Here is a 9,358-nt window from a genome sequence, read left to right on the forward strand (position 1 = left end):
AATATTAAATATACCTACTGAACGCGGGGATGAAGACTGGAAGAACACACCATGCATGCTTCAGCTAGGATCCAGCTGTTTGCTCACATACCTAAAGGTATGGATGCTGAGAGGGTATCTATCGAAACCTAAGGTACACCCCCCCCCCAAAAAAAATTCGAGAGGGCAGATGTTTCTAGAGCCAGAAACACCCCCCCCACACACACACACCCGCGCGCGCCAGGACCCTTTTACAAAGTGACTGGGAGGGGACAAAATGGAGCTGAGGTCTAGGGGCGCCCTAAAGGTCGTTTGGAGGTCTAGCAGGCACTTTTGTGTGCTCAAGTCAACTGAGTCATGGCAAAGCCCTGTACCCCCGAAAGGAAGAGTTCTCATGGCCCTCGGGTACAGGGAGCTACGGGGAAGAGTCAGGCGGGGTTCTAGAAGATCCCGGAGAGCATCACAAGGAGATAGGGACAGTGGTTATCTCCGCCGAATCCGAGGAGCTTCAGGAACCAGCGGCCACTGCCGGGAAGCAGAGCGCCCCCGACCTCCAGTCAGCTCAGGTGAACAACGCGGAGCCGGCCAGGGATCTGGGGCGGTGGGGGGGGGGGGGGGCTCCCGGGCACCGACCCAGCGGCCGCAGCCTCCCCAAGCCTAGGATCACTCACCCAAAGTTGCTGCCTCGTGCACCACGTCTCTGCCACTCGGTCCGGCCTTAAGGGGAAGGAAGCTCGCAGAGACGAACCCGCGTGCCCGCTAGCTCCGGAGCTGCCTGGCAAGGAGGGGCGCGCCGCGGAGAGCAGTGGAAAAAAATAAAAGAAGCCGCAGCGGCGCGCGCGCAACCCGGACGGCCAGTGGAGGCGGGGCGCGGCGCGAGCCCGGAAAAGACGCGCCCGGAGGGGCGGGCGGAGCGGGGGCGCGCGGTGGTGTGGCTGAGCCCGCCGAATCGCAGGCGGCCGCCGGCTCGGCCCACCCACGCGCCCGCCCCCGCTCGCTGAGGACGTCATCGCCAAAGAGGCGGAGCCCGCTGTGGTGGTGGGTGCTGCGAAGGAGGAGGGGTGCTACCGAGGGGTCGCGGGTTGCTAAAGGCTCCCTGGAGCCAGTGGCTACAATGCAGGTCCCGCAGTGCTGGGCAGAACCTCCCGCTCCCGCGAGGGCTTGGCCCCCGAAGGCGGGGAGCTGCGGAACAAGCCCACGCCCTAGCGGGCTTCCCAGGGCTCCACCCAGGATAAAAGTTCCCCCAGGTCATCTTCCAGCTGCCCTTAGTAGATACCTATCTTTGGACTACCTCGTGCTTCCTATAGTTTGTTGGCTTCTGGCTCCTGAAAGCCTGAGCCAAAAACCACCCATCCTTAGTATTAAGATCCTTGCTCCCTCAGGCTCAAGAAATGTTTCTTGAAGCCAGGGTTTTGCACGTCACTCGGTCAAGGCAAAAAGAGCCCACAACTGATTAAAAAAAAAAAAAGTCAGGTCACTACTGCGAGATCATCTTGCTTCCTCCCCAAAGAGTTGAAAAATTATTGTTCTAAATAAAATTCCAGAGACTATCTCAGGGCTTCAAGACAGATTGTAACTGCGAATACGCCACAACAAACTGCCAAGAATATACCGCCCAAAGAAAGAAATGTCAACTAGTCTTCTAGTTCTATGACGCATAAGCATAAGGGTGAACTGGCTGCTTTCTTCTGCTTATTGTGGGTGTTTTACTTACTCGTTTTCATTTTCCTTATAGAATGACTGTGTGGCACACACAAGGACGCACACAATTGCTCATCCCAGATGGCTGGCTACAGTAGCTAAGCTTTAATGTGTATCATAATCATATGTGAGGACCTAGAAAAATAATCCCCAGATGTTTTGATCTGGATCTTAAATAGGTGAAATTTTTGACTTTTGAGTTTTAAGGAGCACCTCGAAGGGCACAAACTGTTTGTGTGGTTGGCTGAGAGCGGAGCCCTTCAGTTTGTTCCTAAGCTGTTATTTCAAAGCTCTAGTGCTTTTTTTATTTTCTCCAGAGCCACCAACTTGGATACAATGTGCCCACGGCCATTTCGAGTACTTTTCCTTTCTCAAGAGTGACCTAGAAAGTTCAGGACTTCAAACAACAAATTTAATTGTCATCTTTATTTTTATGAGATCTTGTTGTAATACCAGAAACAGATAATTATTAGCTGGCTATATATTCTACCAGGGACCTACACTGTACAGAGACCTGTCATTTATCTTCGAGTTAATACAAAAGAAATTGGAGGAACAAACATCCACTTCTGCAACAAACTTAAAGTTTAGTTATGGAACTAAAACCCAGGTACAATACAGACCCAGTGTTCCAAATAACTCAACCTGTTAGACCAAGCAGGAAAAGAACTTCTAAATAAAGAAGACTTTTCTAGTTTCCGTCATTATCACATAGCCCAGACATTTTTAAATTAACTCTTCTGAATACAATACTCCTCAGGAGCTTACAGAAGTCCCTCCAGCTTTACGAGGTGTAAAGGAAGGGAGCTATTGGGTTTTGTTCATATACACATACATGTATGTGTTCATTATATATATATGTGATATATATGACATGATATAGATACATATAGATATATATATATATATATCAGACCAAAAAGCTACTTGTATTTTCAAAATCTTTATCATTTAAACTATTAATTAGTGCCCACAGTTCTTGTCAAATTTATTATCTACCAGATCTTTTCCTGCACTTTTAACCAACCACACTTAGGATAAAGAAGAAAGTAAAGCCACTTGTGCAAGAGAGAAAACCTGGTGTGGTGGTGCACACCTTTAATCCCAGCATTCAGGAGGCAGAGGCAGGTGGATCAGAGAAGTTCTGGGTCAGCTAAGATTACACGAGACCCCGTCTCAAAAAAAAAAAAAGATAACAAAACAAAAACTACAAACAAAAAATAAAAGCAAATGAAAAAAATATCTCCACAGTGCCTCCAGAACCGCTTTTTTTTTTTAGAGCAAAACCAAGAGCCAGGATTAATGGCACAGGTCTGTGATCCCAGCACTCTGGAGACAGAAACAGATCTAAGTTTGAGGCCAGCCTGAGCTACAAAATGAAAGTCTGTCTCAAGATCACACTCTATTGACTAACAATGAAGGGAAGGAAGGAAAGAGGGGAGGGAGGGAGCAGAAGAGGAAAGGAAAGGAAGGAAGCAAGAAAACACCTCTAAGACCTATGATCCTGAAGCAAAACCTTTGTCCCTCCCCCAAGCAGCTGTCTGACATTTTACAGCCAACGCAGTTTTTTTTTAATGCCTTAGGAAGATGGGAGATTACTATCTTTGAAAGAGGGAGGAACGGATGCAAATGAAACAATCTATCCAGTCACAGAACTAGCCAGTCCTAGACCTTGGAATTCCCGTCACTCCCAGGGGCTCTCTGTGAAGCACAGGCAGCAGCATCTCATCAAAATCAAATTGACACAAAGGGAGAGTTAGAAAAACATAAGGTAGAACTGTCCAGATTTAAAATACAATATAAAAGGGGAGATATACACGACAGAAAAACAGGAAAGGTACTATGGTACTATGGTATGGTATGGTGTGGTGTGGTGTGGTGTGGTGTGGTGTGGTGTGGTATGGTATGGTATGGTATGGTATGGTATGGTATGGTATGGTATGGTATGGTATGGTATGGTGAGGGGACACCGGAGAGAGGAAGGAGTGAGAACAGTAGAATGGAGGGACAAATAAGAGCAAAATATGTATAAAAAGGTCCTAATGAAACTCATTACGTTGTATGCTAATGTTAAAACTTCATTTAAAAGCTATTTTTTAAATAAGTAGGAAAAAGAAAGCCTCTAGAAGCTAAATAGACTTGAACAAGGCTGCTCTGTTGGCAGACGCTGATATTTAGGCCTTGCTAGCTTTGCTCTTGTGTAATGAGAAGCTGAAACAGATAGCCAGGCTGCTCTTGGCATTAGTTATTTATGGAAGGCCAGAAAACAACTGTTCTTCACTGACTACGTACCACGTCTTTGCATCTTAAACTCACTTCTTGGGTTACTAGAATAATTCCCTCCTGGAGCCCAAATAACAAGCAGCAGGACTCTGTAATAATATTTGAATACACAGATTATACATAAGAGCTTGCCTTGCCATTAACAAACATTATTTTTACAGACCCAATAACTAGGCAAAATATTTGCTTTAGTGGTATGTCTGAAGCACCTAGTGAAATCAGAAACCTCAGACGATGATCTCACTGTGAACAAAATAATGAACTAAGTGACTTTTCAAAACTGGTCAAAGACAGAGCTGAAGGTACAGTTCAGTGATACCGCACTTGCCTATTAATCCTTCCTGCTAATCCCACCGATCGAGAATAAGATCACTACTTAGTATAAAGCCAAATTTGAAGCAAGCTTTATTTAAATATTGGCCAGGTGGATGGACACTGGCCAGGTCCATACCTAGGTCCCTAGGACATGGCCCTGAGTAATGGTTTGCAGCAGTTTAAGAAGGAAAACCTATAACAAATTGCCTTTCCCATCTGGTCCAATCAAGAGCAAGCATACATCCTGATGCGCCTCCTACATCCAACAGTCAGGGAGAAGTGTATATCCTGCCATATTGTATTTCCTGCTTGTGAACCTCTTGCCGACATGTGAGCAAACACGTTAAGAACGGATGGGAAAAGCAATCTTGTTTAGGGGAGTGAAAACACATGGCTTGTTATCTACCATAAACGACAGCCTACAGCGTGTCAGGAACTGTGTGTCCTTGAGCAAGATACTTGCAGATCAGAGACATTTTGCTTCATGGATCTCTTAGGCATAGTAATTAAAAATTAAAATGTGACTTTGGCTCTCACATTCCACCCTTGAGTTGTGTCCTGAGTCAAATCTTTGACTTTGTAACGGATATCTGTTTATACTGGGATCTAATAACCATCAGCTTAATGGTGCCCAGACAGGAATTATCATTTAGTTAAGGAACCAATGATGCAAGAATCAACAGTAATTAGCACCAGAAGAAGGTCCAAAGGCCCTGAAATGACTGACAGGGTTACTATCAAGAAGGAACCTGGAAATGAGATGGGGACCAGTTTTTTCCTTCATCTCAGTTCCCCTTTTTTGCAATGATTTTTTTCCAAGTACAGCCAGATTTTTTCTTTTTTTAAAATTTTGTTTTTTTTAATTGATATTTATTGAGCTCTATATTTTTCTCTGCTCCCCTCCCTGCCTCTTGCCTCCCCCCTTCATCCTCCCCAAAGGTCCCCATGCTCCCAATTTACTCAGGAGATCTTGTCTTTTTCTACTTTCTACTTCCCATGTAGATTATATCTATGTAAGTTTCTCTTAGTGTCTGCATTGTTGTCTATGTTCTCTGGGATTGTGGTTTGTAGGCTGGCATTCTTTGCTTTATGTTTAAAAACCACCCATGAGTGAGTTCATGTGATAATTGTCTTTCTGTGTCTGGGTTACCTCACTCAAAATAATGCTTTCTTGTTTCATCCATTTTCCTGCAAAATTCAAGCTGTCGTTATTTTTCCTGCTGTGTAGTACTCCATTGTGTAAATGTACCACATTTTTCTTATCCATTCTTCAATCGAGGGGCATTTAGGTTGTTTCCAGGTTCTGGCTATGACAAACAAAGCTTCTATGAACATAGTTGAGCACATGTCCATGTGGCACGATTGAGCATCCTTTGGATATATACCCAAAAGTGGTATTACTGTGTCTTGAGGAAGGTTGTTTCCTAATTTTCTGAGAAATTGCCACACTGACATCCAAAGGGGTTGTACCAGCTTGCATTTCTACCAGCAGTGCAGAAGTGTTCCCTTTTCCCCACAACCTCTCCAGCATAAGTTGTCATCGGTGTTATTGATCTTTAGCCAGATTATTTCTAATGATTCCTGAGTGGTTTATATAGAAACAACTTTCTCTTAAAGCTATACAATCAACTCTCTGCTTTACACAGAGTAGGTTGAGTGCCCTATCATACTACAGAACTATTTCAGCTAATGAATCTACCTGTTGATAGGTCTGGGTCTATTTGGTTTTAACAGGTACCTTTCTTGGTATTCCAATAGGCACTTTTGGTAGCTATTTTGTCCCATATGATAGGGAGTTTCCTTTTGATCTAATATTCCAGCTGATGAGGAAATAAGAGGCAACATACTTTCTTCTGTAACTACTCCCTGTTGAAACTGTTGTTTAGGCTGTTGTTGTCAGGGTTCAGGAAGACTGGAGTGCTAGCCAAAGGCAAGGAGAGAATTGAGGCAATGAGACATTCGTCAGAAGCATCTGGTTTACTGACCCAGCTGAAGAGACAGGAAGCATTCACAACAGTTGGACCGCATCAGCTTTCAGCAAGTTCAGGACTCTCAGACATTTGGAGCAGGTTGTAGTCAGCAGATGATGCCTGGATGTGTCTGTCAGCTAAGTAGAAATTTGATGAGACAGATAAAGACTAGGGACAGAAGTTAACGTTTAGGGACTTAAAGGAAAATCTTACATTTGGAGTTTTCAGGTCCAATTGTCCTACTTGTTGGGGAAGAAGAGAAGTCCCCAGAACAGGAAAAGAAGAAATACCATCCTCAGGAATAAACAGGTGAGGAAATTTAGGTTGTTCTTATCTAGAGTCCTTTTGGCCTATAAGAAGTAGACCCAAGTCTTATGTCTTCCCCAGATACTCTGAAGCTTACATGAATTTTTGTTCAGTTTACAAAAAACATAGACATTTAAGGTATCATTAGCATTACTAATCTATACTGAAATCCACACTGTAGAAAAAGCAGGTGATTGGTGTCTGTAAAATAGCTGGAGTTCACCTTTGGAGTTAAAACATGTGAACATTTTTTCCTCTGTCCAGAGAGCTAGATATAGATTGGACAGAGATGTCTTAAACCTGATGAGAAGCACTGTTAAGTCTATATTTAGAAGACAACCAAAGGAAATTTAGAATTTTGAGCTTGCGACTAAGCAGTAGGGAGTCAGAGTTTGGCCAGCTTGTCAAAACTCCACTGATCAATTTTAAAACTCCGAACTTTTGGAATCTTAGTGTAACATCTTAGAAGGGAAAAGAAATTTCATATACCTTAAATCACTTATTTACATACTTACCACTTACAGTTATACATCTTAAATCATTTTCTGAGGACCTCAAAACTTATTTAATCTTTCACATCCTCAGACATTTATATATCTCAGACCCTGGACAGGAGAATATTAGGGTCCTATTGAACTCCCTCCACCTCTTAGATAGGGATCCCACAAAGCAGACCGAGATTATGACTCATCAGGAGGCCTCCACCGATGCTTGCTGCATCTCTCAACATGCAGCTCACTCCAACAGTCTGTAAACTGAAGGCAACCTTGGAGCCTTGGAAAGTCTCAAGGCACATGCCTCCTGAAGCGGCCCTCAGCCCCAGAGTTCTGGAGTGAAGGTCCAGCTTTAAAATTTGGGTGGATGGTCTGAATCTCACAGGGGGCCTCCAGAAAATATTAATTGCTCTGATCAAGAATAAGATCACTACCACAATTTAAAGCCAAATTTGAATCAAGCTTTAATTAAATACTGGTCAGGTGGATGGGCTCTGGCCAGGTCCATACCCAGGTTCCCAGGAAATGGTCCTGAGTCATGGTTTACAACATCTTAAGAAGAAAAACCCATAATTCATTGCATTTCCTATCTGGTCCATCAGGAGCAAGCATACATCCTAACTCACCTCCAGCCTACATCCAATCAGGGGTGTGTGTATATTCTGATGTATTTCCTGCATGTGAGCCTCCTGCCCACATATAATCAAGCCCATCTAGTGCAGATGGGACAAACAAACTTGTTTATGGGAATGAAAACATGTGGCTTGTTATCTCCCATAAACAACAGCCTACAGCATTGTCCTTGGCAAGAGGCTTGCTAAGCAGAGTTTTGTTTCACGGATCTCGTAGGCATAGTAACTTTGGCTCTCACAGCCTAGCAGCTGTAAGTCACTGGATTTGATCCCTTCTATCAAATAAATAAAAAACAACACAAAATGGTCAAAGGTATACTCATTAGATATAAATTTTATTTTGAACACTGCTTTATCTTTTCTAATAATCACTTATTTTTATTCAAATATATTTCATCAGTTTTTAGGCTCACCAAAAGTCCCAAGCAAATGGAAAGTCATCTAACGCCCTAAAAGAGGAATTTTAATGTTGTTGTTTGTATGACTCGGATCTTCATAAGTTGTTCTATAAAGACCCTATGTTTTAAAAATATAATATTTAATTAAATTTTGGAGAGTTTTATTCAGTGAGTTTATTCATAAACACCCCCACTCTTCTCCATAACTCCTCCCGAATTTATCCCTCCACTCCCTACTCTCTCTCGTAACTTTATATCTTCTTTGTTTTTTCATAATCCACCCACTGGAGCTTGATCACTTTACTCAAGACCACAGCTTTAAAAACAACTAGCTCCCCCACCCCCGCCACCACGAGTCTATCAGCTGTCAGTACCCCACGCACCCAACCCCAAGGTCAGGTTGAACACGTGCTTGAACGCGTTCAAGTGCCCACAGCTGCTGGCATGCGAAATCCAATGGAACTTCAGTTCAGTGTCTCCTTTGAAACTCCTTTTTAAAAACTCCTATGTCCCCTAAATAAGTCTTGGCAGGGTTTTTTAAAAATTGCTTTAGCAACCTTCCCAAAAAGGAGAAGAAAAATCTATTGTTCATAAGACTATGAGAGAGAGTGTAGTCATCAAATCTAAGAAAATGATCTTTGTGCTTCTAACCTAGTCATGTAAGATTAATAAGACAAATCACCAGTTTTGTAGCTGACTCAAATCCCTTCTCCTTTTCCTCTAACATACAAGAAGAGCCCAATAAGTTACAATCTTAAATGGCCAGTAAAAGGACATCTTTAAATGCGCCTTACTCAGAATCACCCACTATTATAGGAGGGAAAGCCATCAGGGATTTGAACCTAGGCCTACCATCCTACACTGAATCATGCGACCTGTTTCTCAATCTCAGCCTCTTCACTTGCAATTTGGAGGTAATATATATATCTCAATAATAAGACTCATCAGAAGGAGGATTAAATGAAAATGTGCTCCTAAAATACCTGCTTGTAACATTTGTGTAGAAATGGTGGCTAGGAATTACTAGTATGGTTTTAATGTGAAATGTACCACATAGGGTACATTTGAACTGAACTAGGTCCTTTGTTGGTGTCACTATTTTGAGAAGCAGTAGGAACTGGAGGCCACAGGAGCTAGGCAGAGGAAGTAGGTCACAGAGGGTCTTGCTATTGGTCGCACCTGCCCCTAGGTCCTTTCCTTACTTTTCCTTTCTCTGATTTTTGGCTGCTGGGAGGTGAACAGCTTCTGCCAAGCACTCCTGCCTCCATGATGTTCTGCCT

General features: G+C 43.2%; 1 protein-coding gene across 6 annotated transcripts in view; it reads right to left on the minus strand.

Moving 5' to 3' along the window:
* The window catches only part of Acsl4 (acyl-CoA synthetase long chain family member 4), a 71,652-nt gene extending 70,790 nt beyond the window's left edge, over positions 1-862 (minus strand). For 4 of the 6 annotated variants that reach the window (XM_075958649.1, XM_075958648.1, XM_075958651.1 and 1 more), the window contains exon 1: positions 651-838. The gene's annotated coding sequence lies outside the window, so the exon portion shown is untranslated. Of the gene's footprint in view, positions 1-650 lie in introns of all 6 variants that reach the window. The other 2 variants (XM_075958647.1, XM_075958646.1) reach the window with 2 other exon arrangements.
* Between the last annotated feature and the right edge of the window lie 8,496 nt (positions 863-9,358).

The sequence above is a fragment of the Microtus pennsylvanicus genome, chromosome X, assembly GCF_037038515.1.
Source record: "Microtus pennsylvanicus isolate mMicPen1 chromosome X, mMicPen1.hap1, whole genome shotgun sequence".
NCBI lineage: Eukaryota > Metazoa > Chordata > Mammalia > Rodentia > Cricetidae > Microtus > Microtus pennsylvanicus.